General features: G+C 45.6%; 1 long non-coding RNA gene across 5 annotated transcripts in view; it reads left to right on the forward strand.

The window, feature by feature from the left end:
• Positions 1 to 17150, forward strand: part of LOC128830167 (uncharacterized) — a 191113-nt gene that overhangs the window by 113840 nt on the left and 60123 nt on the right. The window contains exon 1 of one of the 5 annotated variants that reach the window (XR_008443551.1): positions 5212 to 5431. The exons of the other annotated variants lie outside the window; for them this stretch is intronic. This is a non-coding gene — a long non-coding RNA (uncharacterized LOC128830167). Of the gene's footprint in view, positions 1 to 5211; positions 5432 to 17150 lie in introns of those variants that run through there. 5 annotated transcript variants of the gene reach the window in all.

Genomic DNA, 17150 nt, shown 5'->3' on the forward strand with positions numbered 1-17150 from the left:
CCTGCTTCCCAGTCCTGTGCTGTTAAGAACAAGACTAGCAACAAAGTTGTAGCATGCATATCTAAGAATAAATGATAGTATTTTTATTCATAAACTGCTCTAGGGACATAGCAACCTTATATTCACCAAATTGCAGTTTAAGACTGTGGAATGAGTCTAGGGGGAATAATTATTGATGTTTTATGTTTTCATTCACTTGATTTTTACCTGTGTTATCCAAGTGTATATACAGTTGAACAAACAATCCTATTAAACATGTCATACAACCCATTAACCCAGAAAAGCAAAGCACTTTAATATCTAAAACATTTACATTTAATAACATCTTGGCACTGGTGTTCTCTTAACCTCTATTTTGAGCAGTGTTGATTTTTCTCAGTGAACTCACATTATGATGGGGGAGATGGAGTGCTTTTCACAAGTCTAAAATTGCTGATCTCAAACCTATATTCAATCTGCGCACTTGAAAAATAAGGAACGTTTAAGCTTAAATCTTTGGGATTCTATCTTCTCTGCTTGGCTTTGAAACTACAGAGCTCCTCTGTGTTTTTTATGTGAAATGGAGATAGTGGGCCAAATCCTGTTTTCAGTTACGCTGGTGTAAATCTGCAGAAAGATCAGAATTCACTGAACATTTCTAATCTTGTGGAGGATTTTACTGTTGCAGTGAGAGGCCGTTTTCAGAACATTACTTTTTAAAATAATAAAGTGCACGGTACAAAAATAATTATACTCTGAAAAGAGGAGGCAGTGTGTTCCAGTGAATAGGGCGCTGGACTGGGAGCCAGAAGACCGGGGTGCTATTTCTAGCTCTGCCGTGTGAGCGTGGGCAAGTTGCTTTATCCCTCTGTGTCTCAACTTCTCTATCTGTCAAATGGGGATAAAGTTACTTCTCCTCCTTTATAAAGCACTTTGAGATCTGTGGTTAAAGAGCGCTATGTAAGAGCTAAGTAGTAGTATTACAGCCTTACAAGTTCCTGAGTGCCTTTGTTTGCTGCACTTTTCTGCAGTTATGGCTCCTTTTCTGGAAGTACTTCTGTCACACCCAAGCTTGAACTGCAGGAACATAATCATACTGTAATACACCAATGTATAGCTTCCAGCCTCCCTTAACGTTCATGGAAATGACATGGGTAAAGCCCCACACGTGGAGCTGAGAGAACCTCCTTTACGTTTTGTGGGAGGGGGAGCAGGCAGGGTGAGATTTTGCTCACCACCTCCACTTACTGCTCCTGTTGCAGTGGTACAGCACAGGGACTGTAAAGCCTTGAAGCCTTCTTGGGGTGAATTCTCTTGGCGCAGGCATTCTGTAGGATAGCCTTTGGATTAAAGCTGGCTTTGCCTACTTTCCCTACAGGAAAAACAATGAGGAGTCCTTGTGGCACCTTAGAGACTAACCAATTTATTTGGGCATAAGCTTTCGTGGGATAAGCTTATGTTATATCCCACGAAAGCTTATGCCCAAATAAATTGGTTAGTCTCTAAGGTGCCAGAAGGACTCCTTGTTGTTTTTGCTGATACAGACTAACATGGCTACGCCTCTGAACCTTCCCTACAGGGAATTTTATGCTGTGCCTCCTGCAGGTAGAACACGAAATCTTACCTCCAGTCTACAAACTCTGCCTATGTGTTTTTTTCTCTGTGTACAATGTAGATATGGTGCATGCATCCATTGAGTTGTTCTGTGTATCACTTACAGATGTTCACAATGGATTTAGCAATGTTTGATCAAACAGAATTAAAATTTCTCTGAGAAGTGAGTGGGGAATGTATGTCTACACTGCAGTCTGAGGTGTGATTGCAGCACGGGTAGCTGTGCTAGCCTGGCTAAAAGTAGGTGCCGCAGCACAGGCTTTAGTGTAGTTCGTACAAGCACAGTGGAGAGCCTACATACATACTCACATTGCTAACCCACTCGGAAGCCCGTGCCACTGCCTCTACACGGTTATTTTTAGCCAAGCTGGTGCAGATGAAGCTAGTGTGGGTATGTTTGCCTGTGCTGCAGTCTCCCCTCAGATTGAAGTGGAGACATACTGTGTGTGTGTGTGTGTGTGTGTGTGTGTGTGTGTGTGTGTGTGTGTGTGTGTTTTCCCCCATAGGCTGAGTAGGCGTTAAGGTGCCTTAACTTTCTTCAGTCAAAAATAGAAGCTGTATTCAAATTGGAGAGGAATGGGAGGAGGGGGATTTCCCAGCCTCCAGTTTTGTTCATTTCTCTATTCCCATGTGGATGTCTTCACCGCTGTATTTTCTATCAGAGGTGTGCCTGCTCTCTTCTTCTCCATTGCTCCCCCACTCCCCAGGCTGGTCAGGCATGACTTTTTGCAATGTGTCCACACTAGGGTGATTAAAAAGAGGAAGATGGCGTGATTTCAGCGATGGTACTATTCCTACACAGCATAAAGCAGCTCATATCCAACACCACTTGTCTCTGGAGGCTGACATTAAACATTGTGGAGTGAGTAGTGGAGGGGGGGGGGGGGGGGGCTCTGACTGTAGAACAGAGCACTGTTCTGGTTCTGCCAGCTTCCAATGGAAAACACTAGAAACTGCCAAGGGAAAGCATCTTTGTTTGGTGGAGACTGAATTTTCTTCTCTCTGCTAGAAGTGGCACCTCAAGGTCAGGGTTGACACCTGATGAGATCAGCAGTATGGAGAAACATGCATTGCCTCTGGCCATGCAGATCCTGGTGTATATTGGTGGATGGATGGATAGCATACAGGGAGAGAGCACTTCGGGCTCCAGTGTAGTCAGGCGGTCACTGTTAACAAGCAAAAGGTTTAAAAAAAAAAAATTCCTCCACCTTTCTCTAATATGACTTTGCCAATTGCTCTGACTCTTGCGGTTGGCATCTTTTATGAACATGAATGCAGCACAAATTATGAACAGCATTGCGATGTTACATCGTCATGTCACAACAGGTGGCCTGTGTGAAATGAAACCTGTAGCTTAAACTCAGAAAGTTCTGCTCGTATTTAAAGCTGCCATACTCACACCAGTCTACCCCCCTCTCCAGCAGTTCTTGTTTCGGAGAAATGTTCTGTGATTTTGAGAGGACTGTAGATTTATGATAAACTCCACAAGGGTGGGCAAATATCTGTTTTCTTTTTGGCCTGGGTGTCCTCAAACATCAGCTGGTAGGAAATAAAGGGGGGGAAGCGCCTTTTTGGGGGCAACTCATCTTATGTTAATATGCAGTGAGATCTGCTTGTTTCCCTTTCACTTGTGTGATTCATTTCCAGTTCCTTATTCCTTGCATGTTGCGGTTTAAACTACCATAGTTAAATTAGCTAGCAGAGTGACCTTCCTGTTCATGCTCTCTGTATGTGTGTATATATATCTCCTCAATATATGTTCCATTCTATATGCATCCAAAGAAGTGGGCTGTAGTCCACGAAAGCTTATGCTCTAATAAATTTGTTAGTCTCTAAGGTGCCACAAGTACTCCTGTTCTTCTTGCTTCTTCTGTTACCAAAATAACTAAAGGGCTCTCCCTCTTAATCTCTGAGGTCTCTTGTGTCAGTTTTTGGGTTTAAAATAATCTAGATTGTAAAAATGTACTGTAATAATTCTCTCATTTGTACAGAGACTTATACCTGAGAATCTGCAAGCCATGTATAGATATTAAATACTTGATTGTACCCTGGTGAATGGAGGAGCCACTGCAGCCAGAGTACTCAGGAAAGATTTGGGTTAACTCAGCCATACTTACACTTCTGGGAGTTTGCAGGCAGCGAATAGGGGTTTGCCTGCTGCATCACTCTGAAAGAGGATGGACTCTGTTCTAGCTTGTTCAGAGGAAGATGAACCTGTGGTGCCAATCCTCACTATCTCCTTTCAGGCATATCTCGCTATATTAGTACTTATATGGTACCAATCACTATAGTGATGAAGCACCTCACAATCTTTAATGCAGTTACCAACAATCACGTGAGGTTGGGAAGGGCTATTATCTCCATTTTACAGGTGGGAGAACTGAGGCCCAGAGCAACTAGCTCCATATAGCCTGCCTGTAACAGAGCAGGGAATAGAACACACCTCTCCCAAGTCCTAAGCTAACACCCTAATCCCTGCTCCAGACTTTTTTTTTTTTTATGGGGGTACCAAAATGGAGCAGAGCCTGCACTCTCCAGGTGCATGGTGAGTAGCCCCTTTTACAGGAGTATAAGGGTGGGTGGAGAGGCCTATTTCAACTCCCTCCAGCGCCTCCCCCCCTCCCCCCAGCATCAGGTTTAGCCACAATTAGGTCCTAATTTGCACACAATCTTTATAAAGGTATGTAAATAGTATTACAGCCATTTTACAGGAGGCTAAACTATGGTTCAGGGAAGTTAAGTGACTTTTCTGACAGCATGGAAATAGTGGTAGATCCAGGAAAAAAAAAAAACAGGAATGTTGATCATCAGCCCCCCCGGGAAGCGGCGCGGGCCGAGGGATGTGTTGGCTGCCGCTTCCTGCAGCCCCCATTGGCCTGGAATGGCAAACCACGGCCAGTAAGAGCTGCGACAGGCCGAACCTGCGGATGCTGCAGGTAAACAAACCGGCCCAGCCCGCCAGCGGATTTCCCTGATGGGCCGTGTGCCAAAGGTTGCCAATCCCTGAAATAGCCCCTTAGCCCGAGTCCCGCAAGCCTGCCTCAACTGGCACAGGCCAGCCGTGGGTGTCTAATTACAGCATAGAAATACCCGCTGTCCAAATCGAGTATCCTCGATTGAATCCTGTGAGGTACTTGTGAGGGGCAACTTCCAGGGATCATACGGATACTGAATAGTGTTGGATTTTACTCTCATTTTTTAGGGCCTGTTTCATAGCCTGTTAAGTCAATGGAAAGACTTTAGTTGACCCTGGGGGTTTGGATCAGGTTCTCAATGCTTTAGAAAGATCTCACCGACTGCAAGAAACTTTCATTTTTCTTTGGTCCCCATTATACGTGTAAGTTTTTTTCCTTTTCTCTTCTCTTTTTTTAAATACATGCAGCTCCTTGTCAGATTCTTAGGGCTCTGAAGCACTCAGGATTGCGTAATTATAATGAATCATCAACTAACAGTACAATGAAAGTAATTTAGAGCAAAGGTACACTGTGTTTACTCATGACGCAGTTGTAGCCTTCAGAAGAAAATAGGACAAAAAGCTGACATTACTTCAACTTTGACTTGCCTGTGAGCGATCGTTTTGTACTGGACTTTGAATATGTTCACACTGAGCACCTGAAATTTACACAGAAGAATTCTGTGCAGTGAACAGAATTTTGCATGAGTCACTGGTGTCTGGAGTTCCATCCAGAAGGGAAGGATATGTTTGAAAACGCAAACGGACTTCTGTCTTTTTTGTTTTTGGTGACTGTTGGAACTGCAGGTTTAGCATAGACTCTCCGGTGAATCTTCCATGTGCAGCTGATGCCAGGAAAGAGCTGAGGAAATACCAACATCACAGGTACAAGGATTAAAATGGGGAAACTTTCCCTTCATGTCATTGGGTATGGAACCGATTCTTCCCCATGCCAGTGTCACTTCAGTTGAGTCAGTGCTGATTAACATGGTGAAAGTAGCTCCATTGAAATCAGTGGAATTACAGTCCTATAAAACTGGTGTGAGTGGAGAATTGGCCCTTTTTTTCAGACGGTAAACTAGCTTTGTGATGTGCCTTAACATTGAATAGTTTTTTCTCAGTCTGGTTGCCTGCCTTTTGCCTTGAGTGTGAAACTGATCTCTAACCAAATAAAATGTAATTATCCTCTTTATACGCTCCTTTTAGATTCCCTTTCAGTACAACTTGTTCTGTTTGCTTGTTTCTCAGTGCTAGATAACTATTTTTAACTCACTGCATGCCTGCTGTCTTTCCTCCTTAATATATTTAGGTAACCAGGGGCCCGAGTGCATAGGCCTTGCTCATGGAAAACTCTAAATTTGACAGGAGTTTTGCATAAGTGCAGACTCAGGATTCGTCCCCACAAACTACTGTTCGTTCATAATCAAAGGAAGTGGGTCAAATCCTACAATACTAGCTGCATGATTTGAACCAGTTTTTTTATACATACCTAGAAGTTAGCATATCAGCACTATCTTAGTTCTGTGGGTGGAGGGGATAATTACCTAGTGGCTCCCCAACCAGGCGTGGCAGGGCATAGGAGGGGGAGTGCTGCCTTTATAAAATGACCACTCCCCCCACCAATCCTTGCCATCAAGACCCTGAAAATAGGCCCTCGGTAGTGTTGAGAACATGGAGAAGGGAGAAAGGATGGACTGGGGGTTGGAGACAGAGATACTGTACCTCTACCCCAACCCTGTGGGGTTTTGCTGTGGACCGTCTGAGTATTAATTTAGGCACGCTTGCTATCTGTGATATGGCTCCACCATAGGCTTCAGGGGGCAGTAGCCACCTGGGCAGCAGTGTGCTATGGGGGTGAGAGGGGCATGGAGTCCCAGAAGCAGTGTAGAGGCAGAAGGCCTGTGTGTGAGAATAGTGCTTTCTTGCCAGCATGTTCTGTAAGATATGTATATTTTGTGGATCAAAGTCCCTTGTCCTGTTCACAAGGAGAATGTTATCGTCCCAGAATGTTTTCTTAAATAAATCCACTCTCCTTCTCTGTATTGGCCTCCCTCCTCTTCACCCTGAAAATGTCCCTCGGCATGTGACAGCCGTGTTGTTTCAGCATTTGTGACACAGCAGCCCTTTGAACAGGATGTGACTCCCTGCATATTCCGCTGGCTGTTTCATGCAGAAACTCTTCCTTTGTTCTTAAGGAATTAAACCACAATTAGGCACTGAAGAACAATCATTCTGTGTCTCTATCTCCACCCTTTCTGTGTTCCCACTTTGCATATCAACTCTGTGCAGTCCATCTTTCTTGTTGGATTTCCTGGTCCTAATTCACAATGTGGCACCTCCATTCTTGAGTATGAGTCGTTGAATGGGTACAGTCAGCGTTCTAATATTGCTCGGAAAAGTGACTAACGCCTCTTCTCTAGGCTACATTTTGGATGAGGTGGTAGAAATGCATGTGAAACCTATTTGGTGACCCGTTTATTTTGCTTTCTCCTGTGAGTGATTAGTCTAGAAAGAATTTTTAACTTGCTTTCCTTCCCTCACTTGTGATGGTGGCAGTGGGGAAACAAATGGGTATAATTCAGTACAGCAGTGCAAGCAACCCTAATAATCCTCTTCACTGAAAGTCCTCTGGTGGCTTTCTTAGCTGGGAGTCCCATATTGAATACAGATTTTATTTGTGCTGAAAGACCGGGGTTCAGATAACCTTCTAGATAGCTAATCCAGCATGCCATCACACCAAGATTATCACTAATTTATATTTGTTACCACTTTTTATTTAGCTCCATAGAGTTGCATAGCCCTGATCAGAGCAAATAGCATAAAATTTTCTAAAGTGCATAAGTGATTTAGGAGCCTAAATCCCACTTTCAAAAGTTAGACACTTAGGAGTTTGTCTCAGTGCCTAAATCTGTTTTGAAAATGGGGATATAGATTCCTAAATCACTTGGGTAATTTAAAATTTTACCCACACTCACTTCGCATAAGAGCTTGTGATTGAGGCAAGGACCAGGATATCTGGAGGAGTTAACAACACTGGGAGGAAACAAGAAAGGAGGAGGATGAAAGTGAGGATAGTAAGGGCAGGTCTACACTAACTTGCACAGACGCAGCTACACACAGCTGCTCTAAGGGTACGTCTATACTTACCTCCGGGTCCGGCAGTAAGCAATCGATCTTCTGGGATCGATCCCGGAAGTGCTCGCCGTCGACGCCGGTACTCCTGCTCGGCGAGAGGAGTACGTGGAGTCGACGGGGGGAGCCTGCCTGCCGCGTGTGGACCCGCGGTAAGTTCGAACTAAGATAGTTTGACTTCAGCTACGTGAATAACGTAGCTGAAGTTGCGTATCTTAGTTCGAAGTGGGGGGTTAGTGTGGACCAGCCCTAAGCTCTCTCCTGTCGGTTTAATTACTCCACATCCACAAAAGGGGGGTAGCTATGTTGGCAGGAGAAGTTGTAAGGTCAGTATTACTCACAGCCCTGAGCGACGTAGTTATATCAAAGTATTTCTGTAGTGTAGACCAGGGCTAAAATTACAGACTTACATGGGAGACTAATGTACTCCCATTAGTGGTTAAAATTTCATTTTAAAGCCGTTTTTAATTTGGCATGTACATCAGGGAAGTGAGGGGTATGTAATACAGGCGAATTCAACTGTACTCTCCTGCATCACTGTTAGCGTGCAGCAGGTCACTATGCAGATATCAACAACCCAAAAAAGCACACGTGAGATGTCTCACTTCTACATCCATGACCCAATCCACAGAATGCTGCTCCCCCTCAACAATTTCCATTCTGTCATGTCTCCTCACTCATACGGTGTGTGAGTGGGTGCGTACCTGGGGGCAGCATTTGGCTAGTGGCTTTGTGAAACTGAAGACAGTTCTCTCAGTTTTCCTTAGGAAACATCTTTTTTAATCATGAGGCCAGAGTAGTTTTTCTGTGTACTGTATATATTTTTCAACTGAATTCTGATAAGAAGCGCTGCTTACCATTTGGGATTTAGGAGGGTTGGTAAGAGTTGGTTTGCCTTCATCAGTAGTGCTAGTAGAAATGATCCATAAATGTTACACAAACGTACACAAAAATGCGTTAACTTAAGGTTGTTGGAGTACATTGTGTAGCATTTCACTCACTGAAAATCAAGAGAATTAGCAATTAAAGCAACATTAACATCCTGACAAACCTGTGTTTACAAGACTTTCCACCTAAATACCATAATATCCCATTCTTGAAAAATCTCACTCAGATACGCAGCCTATCTCTGGTCAAATATGGTTAAGGTTTTAACAACAGGCATGTTTTTACTTTTAAAGGTGTAGAATGTCTTGTTTCTACACAAAACATTCTGAGGTTAGAGACGGGAGGTTGTATTTGAGTGTGATTATGAGGCACTGGATGTATGCATTGTGGGTGGTTATATGTTACAATTGAAAGGGAGTTTTATTGTTAAGTTCCAGTCCAGCAGAACTGGTGAAGTTCATTGGACCAAAGCTTCTCTCTGGTTAATCAGAAGAAATTCTCCAGGTGTAGAAGGAGGCCCCTGGTAAGTGACTTGGATAGGGCCAAGGAGCAGGCTAGGAGCCGGCACAGACGCTGACTTTTGTTTTTGCCGGTAGGTGCTTTCTGCCTTCTGGTTTCACTGTGTGCCATGTATGTGTTCCTGCCACCAACTTGTAGTTTGTGGGTGCTGAGCACCCTCTCTATTTTTTTTCAGTGGGTGCTTGAGCCCCAGAGCACCCACACTTGGCATCTATGCTTGCCAGCAAAGTGGAGTGTGAAGCAGAACTTTAAATTCTCCTGTTCGTTGCTGGAGAGGAACCCTGGTCTGATTGAACCTTATCAGGACTCTTTCAGTGGGTCTCTTGCTGATCAACCATATAAGATTAGTCAGAAGTTTGAGGGTGCAGAAGAGTAATAGCTGGAGCTCGAGGCACAGAGGAAGTTCAGGTGAGGGGCTAGTTAGGGAATCTATCCAGAGTAGAGCCATGTAAGCACTGATGGAGAATGGAAGTGGTCTGTGACGATGCAGTGCTCATTTGGCATCTGCGACAAAAACCCACATGATGAAAAAAATATTGTTTTGGTATTGTAGCAGAGCGACAACTCACCATTGTGGCGCCTCCCGCTGGACGTCCAAGGAATTAGCTCACCAGCCTCCAGAGCACCCGCTGCAGGCCCGAGTCTTGCCTGTCGCTGGCCCCGTGTCCCTCCCAGACCCCAGTGCCCCTTTCCCTTGGGTGCTGCCCCCTGGCAGTACCCCTTCAGCTCTCTGGGTCTCCCCTCCCAGGGAATTCCCCAACCCCCTATCCCCACCTTGCCTCAGTCTTTGGCTACTGCCAGTCACCACCTAGCCCCCCGGTCACTGGGGCGGACTGCAGTGTAAAAGCCACTCATCATAGGCAAAGGCTGCTGCCTTTGCCTACCCTTTAGGGTTACTATTCGTCCGGATTTACCCGGACATGTCCTCCTTTTTGTTCTAAAAATAGCGTCCGGGGGGAATTTGTAAAGCACTCACAATGTCCGGGATTCCCCCCCTCCCCCGGCAGAGCAGAGCGAGCAGCTGGGAGGGCTGCAGGAAAGTCCCGGGCTGGACTCTGGAGCAGCTGTAGAGGAGCCGGATCCGCCCTGCATTCTGAGCCGGCAGCTCTCCCCTGCAGCCCGGTCCAGCAGCACTGTGCAGGGCCAGGGACCGGGTTTTGTTGTGCTGGGGAGCGCAGCCATGTGTCCGGCTCGGCTCGCACAGAGCCCAACACCCTGTTCTGAGCAGCAGGGTAAGGGGGCCAGGGAGGTTCTGGAGGGGGCAGTCAAGAAACGGGGGGGGGGGGCTTTTGGGGGGGAGTGGAGAAAGTTTTGGGCAGTCAGGGTACAGGTAGGGGGTAGGGTCCTGGGGGGCAGTTGGGGGGGTCTTAGGAGGGGGCAGTTAGGGGACAAGGAACAGGGAGTCTTAGGTAGGGGGTGGGGTTCTGGAGGGCAGTTAGGAGCAGGGGTCCCAGGAGGGGGCAGTCAGGGGACAAGGAGCGGGGGGGTGGGGAGCTGGGAGTTCTGGGGGGGGGGGCTGTCAGGGGGCAGGAGTGGGGAGAGGGATCGGAGCAGTCGGGGGACAGGGAGCAGAGGGGTTTAGATGGGTTGGGAGTTCTTGGGGGGGCTGTCAGGGGGTAGGAGTGCGGAGAGGGATCGGAGCAGTCAGGGGACAGGGAGCAGAGGGGTTTAGATGGGTTGGGAGTTCTGGGGGGGGGGCTGTCAGGGGGTGGGGAGTGGTTGGATGGGGCGTGGGAGTCCCAGGGGTCTGTCTGGGGGTGGGGGTGTGGATAAGGGTTGGGGCAGTCAGGGGACAAGAGGCAGGGAGGCTTAGATAGGGAGTGGAGTCCTGGGGGCCAGTTAGGGGCAGGGGTCCAAGGAGGGGGCAGTCAGGGGACAAGGAACGGGGGGAGGGTTGGGGGTTCTGGGGGGGCGGGAAGTGGGAGGGGCGGGGCTAGGGCGGGGCTCCTCCCGTTCTCTTTTTTGCTTGCTGAAATATGGTAACCCTACTACCCTTGGGCTGCCCTGTTGCAACCCCAGTACCTGTCTGGCCTTTAACAAGACCTGCAGCCTGGGGGCTTTCCAGGCCAGAGCTCCCCCAGCTCCTCTGGCCTTTCCCCAGCCCAGCCCAGCCCAGCCCAGCCCAGCCCAGCTCTGCTCTGCTCTGCTCTGCTCTGCTCTGCTCTGCTCTGCTCTGCTCTGCTCTGGGTACCTTGTTCAGCTCCCAGCAGCCAGGCCCAGCCCTCTCAACAGCTAGAGAGAGTCTGTCTGCTCTTGGCCCACTGCCCTCTTATAAGGGTCAGCTGGGCCCTGATTGGGGCTGAGGCTGCTTCCCCAATCAGCCTTTCCCCAGCCACAGCCCTCCCCCCCGAGCTGCTTTTAACCCCTCTGGGCAGGAGCAGGGTGACCACTCTGCTACAGGTATACTTTGTGAAAGTTTCCCCAAATGTTCAAATTGTAATCCAGTATTAAACACTGAAACCTGAGCTCCAAAAGTATGGCCTTTAAATTCAGGGGTCCCCAAAACAAAATGTAAGATTGACAAAAAAAAATGTCCACCAGGAATGGTTGTGTATTGGTTTGACTGGCGAAAATCCTGGCAGGACACTTTAGAGTGTCAGTGGTCTTCGGAAGTCAAGTTTGGTCTTATTGAGATGGTATCATCTTGGGCCTGTTCAGTGTGAGGTTTCATGTGTTCAAGAGTTTTACATCCTCTTTTAATGCAACAGTTTTTAATACAGAATCACTCAGGGTAGATGTCTCCATAATGATCCAGTTATTGGTTTACAGCTCCAGAGTCTTTCAGCTAGAACCAGTCTGAGGAGGCTTGAGTTAGTCCAGTGAAGATACTCTGAATTCTGAGCCTTCATTTCTGCTCAGAATTTCCCTTGTATCCACCTGTTTCGGACAATATCATAAAAATTACTGGAGGGTTTTATGTTAGTTTTGCTTATTTTTGGTCCTTTCTTGTACTCGGCCATCACACACAAGTGGATCTGGAGATGTGACTTATTTGGAAGAACAGGAAAATACCAGAGTTTCATGTGTTGAGTGAGTAGCCTGCAAGTGACTTGCAAACCGCTTGCTGTGTTTCCATCTACATAAATTAATACCATAGTGAATGCTCCCATTAGCCAGACTGTGAGGTTATTATGATTCTAAAGAGCTAGAACCGTGTTAAGGGCTCCCCTGTGCCCTCTGCAAACTCCCCTCTCCCCCCACCCCTAAAAAAATCCCTGCACAGTGTACTCCTGCTGGGGCAGCCATAATTTGACCCTCCGAATTTATTATGAGTTAAAGTAGCTGTTGATTTAGTAAATTGATTTGCAGGTCACCTTTAAACATACCAGTAAAGCTACATGTCAGTGAATCACAGGGAAGGCCTGACAGTAGCATATGGTCCAGTTATGTATAATAAGTCAATTATTTAATAATTTACTGCCATCGAACATAAAACAAGCTCATTATACACAGCTCCAGCCTAATGAAACAAACAGTCATTTTGTGACTCTAACACCTGCTCTGCATTGTGTCAGCTTTGAATCAGGAATTTGTCGCACAAGAAAGCAGAGCCCTCCCATTGACTAGAAGAGGTCACCATTTTAAAAGGAAGGCTTGCACCGTTTTCAATTTTGTTTTAGGTCAGATGAATCAGCCTTTCCTCAGTGCTTCTGGCCCTTCCGTTGTCTGAGATGGCTTTCTGGAGGCAGCAGGGCTTCTGGTCTGTCACTAACATTGGAATGCTGCCTCTGACGGGTCACATTTTGCCTCTTCGTTCTTGTGTGTCTGCCTCGCTCCTGTTCTGTCATCTCTTCTATCTCCCTCCCTATTTTTAATTTCTGCTTCCTTTTTTACTCTGCTCACCCGTTCTTTGCCATTCTTCCTTAGACCCTATTTAATCCCCTTTCATGTACTCCTCTTTCTCCTGCCCACTTGCCTCACAGTCTTCCCTCCCCCAACCTAACATAGAAACTCACAAATTAGAGATGGAAAGGATCTATTACACGGGTTCTCAAACTCTGGGGATCAGGACCCCTCAGGGGGTCGCGAGGCTATTACATGGGGAGTCGCGAACTATCAGCCTCCACCACAAACCCTGCTTTGCCTTCAGCATTTATAATGGTGTTAAATATATTAAAAAGTGTTTTTAATGTATACGGGGGGTCACACTCCGAGGCTTGCTATGTGAAAGGAGTCACCAGTACAAAAGTCTGAGAACCCCTGATCTAATAGGTTACCTATAGTCCCTCCCCTACCCTACGGAAATGCAGAATTATGTCCTAGAAGGACTGCTACCACATTTCCCTTTGATGAATATTCCACAGTTTACTAGATCTCGTTACCTAGCATTTTTTTTCAGGTAACAGACTAAATGTAGATTGTCATCCCACTAGGCCACATCCTCAGCTGGTGTAAACTTTTAAAGCCAGTGGATCTAAACTAATTTATACCATCTGAGAATGTGGCTTACTATTATTATTTCTCATTATACCCTCACATACTCTCATGTAGTACTCTTAGACAGCTGTTTCTACAGTTAACACCAGAAGTGCTGCAACTTCAGATGCCAAGTGTGCTTCTGACTTCCATGCTTATTAGCATTTGAGGCTAGAAGTGCTACCAGTGTCTGATACTTAGCACAAATAACACTTCTTGCATCTTGCACCTAATGGTGTGCTACTAATGATCCTAGATGAAACATGCCATGCTGTCCTACGGGATAATTAATCATGTGACACTAAATTGAATTTGTATGCACAATCGTATTCACTGAAATCAGCTGTGATGCTATATAGGTACTGAAACATACTTTATTACATCTAACCCCTTTTCAGTATGGTTCCACTCTGGCATACGGATTTACTGCACTACCATAGAACACTGAAAAGGCAAAAGATGATTATATACAGTAGTAATTTTCAGTTGGTCATTTTATGCATCATCCTGTCTTTGAATACATCTCTACCTCGATATAACGTGGTCCTCGGGAGCCAAAAAATCTCACCGCCTTATAGGTGAGACCATGTTATATCAGGTACGGTCCGATACGGTACACCGTGCTGGACTGGACCGGCTTCCCCGGCGGTGATTTAAAGGGCCTGGTGCACCAGCTGCTGTGGGGAGCCCCGGGCCCTTTAAATCACTACCAGAGCTCCAGCAACGGGGCTCAGCGGGGATTTAAAGGGCCCAGTGCTCCAGCTGCTGTGGGGATCCCCGGGCCCTTTAAAATCACTACCAGAGCTCCAGCAACGGGGCTCAGTGGGAATTTAAAGGGCCCGGTGCTCCAGCTGCTGTGGGGATCCCCGGGCCCTTTAAATCACCTCTTAAGATCCGGCATCGGGGTTCAGGCGGCGCTTTAAAGGGCCCGGGGCTCCACACGAATTCGGATATAACGCGGTAAAGCAGCAGGGCTTGGGCAGTGCTTTAAAGGGCCCGGGGCTCCCCGCTGCTTTACTGCGTTATATTTGAATTCGTGTTATATCGGGTCGCGTTCTGTCAGGGTAGAGGTGTATTTAAAACTGATTTTAAAATCTTGAACTGTGTGAAGATTTCATATGAGGTGAGAAATTAAATAGATTGGGGTTAGATTGCTCGGAGAGGAGACAGATAAGAGGAAACACGATAGAGGTATATCAAATAATCTACCATTGGTAGATGTACCATTGGTTTCATCTAGTGTGGCAATTCCTATATTGAACTGACCTTTGGAGCAACAATTGCTTAACTAGTTAAGCTGTGTTCTCTTCTTTGCCTTGGACATTGCTAGGGAAGCCGGAGTCCTCTGCTGTCTCATTTTTATATTTTCAACTCCCAGCTTTACTTTAGAGGACTCATACTATAGATAACCTATTCTTTATTAATGCATGTACTTTTATGTGGCAAGTATCCAAAAGTAAATATACCTCACTCTTTTAATTCTCTTTTAAAATTCCCCCAGTGTCTTTACACAGGGCCAAATTCTGATCTCATTTATACCAAAAGAAATTCATCGGTCAATGGCTTTAACACCAAATTTACACCACTGTAACCGAGAGAAAAATTGGCACCATAATTTGTTCTGCTTGTCAGACATGTGATAATCTTTCCATAAGTCACTCACTTAAAAGTTCTCTTACTTCCTGGTCTTACCATTCAGATCACATAAAATGTAGATAAACGTATAAGTATTTGTAGAAAAACCTCCTTCTACTTTCCCTCCCTCCCACAAGCCCTGTTCTTCCCTCCGCGTCCCCCCCTCCCCTCCCCACTCTAAAACAAACCAGCAAGAATTATACTTCGACTAGCATACTGGGGTTTTTTTGGTCTCCTCCCATTCTAATTATGACCTGTACTTTGCTTTCATTATAAAGTATGCGTACCAATTACTCTGTGGGAGTGGTGAAACTGCAGCACAGAAACTAAAACGATTTGGATTAACCTGAAAGCTATTCATTTGCTTGCGCTTCTTTTTATTAACGGCCGAAAACATACCGTGTGCCTTGTATTGGCTGCGTCCCTTTCAACAAGAATCGAGGTAACTCTTTCTGTGTGTGTGTTTTTCGTCTCTCTCAGTGATCTTTTGAATATTGTAAGACTTGAGGCTTGTAATTTTACAATAGCTAATATCTCATTTGTGCTCTTTAAAATGCATTGACACAGTCATCAGATTGCCTTATGGGGATATTTTCATAGCTATATAAAACAGCAAGTTCCTTTTCCATTACTTTTTTTTTAATAAGGGAGTATAAAATATCCCAGGCCAGATTCTGATCTCCGTTCTGCAGTTGCAAATCCGAAGTAACTTCACTGAAGGAAGCAAAGCTGCTTCAGATTTACATCAGCAGAACAGCAGGTGGAATCTGGCCCATAATTGCTTTTTTGTTTTAATCATCAACATCGTAAAGATGGATGTTGATCGAGGGATATTGAGACCGCCAGCACTTTCAATGTTGGGGAAAGTACATTGCTGTAAATTGGTGAGCAAGTTCTTCAGACCAGTTTCTCTGTAGGAGTGAGAAGTTTCCAGGTAAGTAATTTCAGAAGTGTGGGACTTGCTGATACTGTACGTTCTTATTGTTCACTAACTATAAATACAAACTGAAAATGTAGGATTGGCAGCATTTAATTTTAAAAAAGATGGTTCTCACAGACTATGGACTATTGGTCCCTAGCTGCAAGTGCTAGTTTTGATGGTGATGTGAAGAACGATATGTTAGCTCTCAAAACTCAGAAGGAAAGTTTTGCTTGGCTGGTATTTGAGGTAGAAGTGTTAGGAATGTCTCTTAAATACCCTCAAGTAATCATACTCTCCTTATGCCTGTGCAAAACATTGCTATGGGGAGAGGAAGGAAGGGCAAACGGAAATCCTTCAGATCTTGCTACGTTTATACTTGCAACCTCGCTGGCTGCATTTGGAACTACGCCAGAAATCTTTTAATTTGTGAATTTCTGTATTTTTATTTTATGGGGCAGATTTCTTGACCTGACCCCCTCACCTCCATGTCTTAGTTTTAGCAAGTCTTGTACCTATGAAGTACTAATTGCCAAATGTTCTGCATAGTATCAGATCTGGGATATCCCAGCTGTGAATTCTGCATGCTGGAAGTGCATCTTGATGGTCAGGCATCATCTGCTGGAATGGTCAGTATGTCTGCAATGATCAAGAGGAAGCAGTGGTTGTGTTGGGGAAGGGTGAGGCAGTGAGCTTCCAGTAGGCATGATGGGAGAACCTCCCTCTACCCCCACCTCCCGCTCACTTCTTCCTTTCTTTTTCTTTTTTTAAATCTTGCTAAAAGTGTAAAAATATTCTGGTATATTGGAAACATGGGACAAAGAACTTCAGAAAGATCAGGGTTGGATTTCTAGACGCGCTCAGGGTTGGCCTGATACTGCTTTGTCTTTGATGGGAGCAGTGTTAGGCCAGTGCAGAGTGTTCTTGAATATGCCCCTCTCGGTCTGTTTTACTGAGCCTGGGAAAGGGAGAGTGAAACCTCTGAATTCTAATCCCAGTGATCTGCTGTTTGATCTTGGGCATGTCACGGCACTGCTCTGTGCCTCAGTTTCCCCATCTGTAAAATTAGAATAATATTTACCTCCCACTGCCTTC

This window comes from Malaclemys terrapin, chromosome 1 (assembly GCF_027887155.1).
Source record: "Malaclemys terrapin pileata isolate rMalTer1 chromosome 1, rMalTer1.hap1, whole genome shotgun sequence".
Classification (NCBI taxonomy): Eukaryota; Metazoa; Chordata; order Testudines; family Emydidae; genus Malaclemys; species Malaclemys terrapin.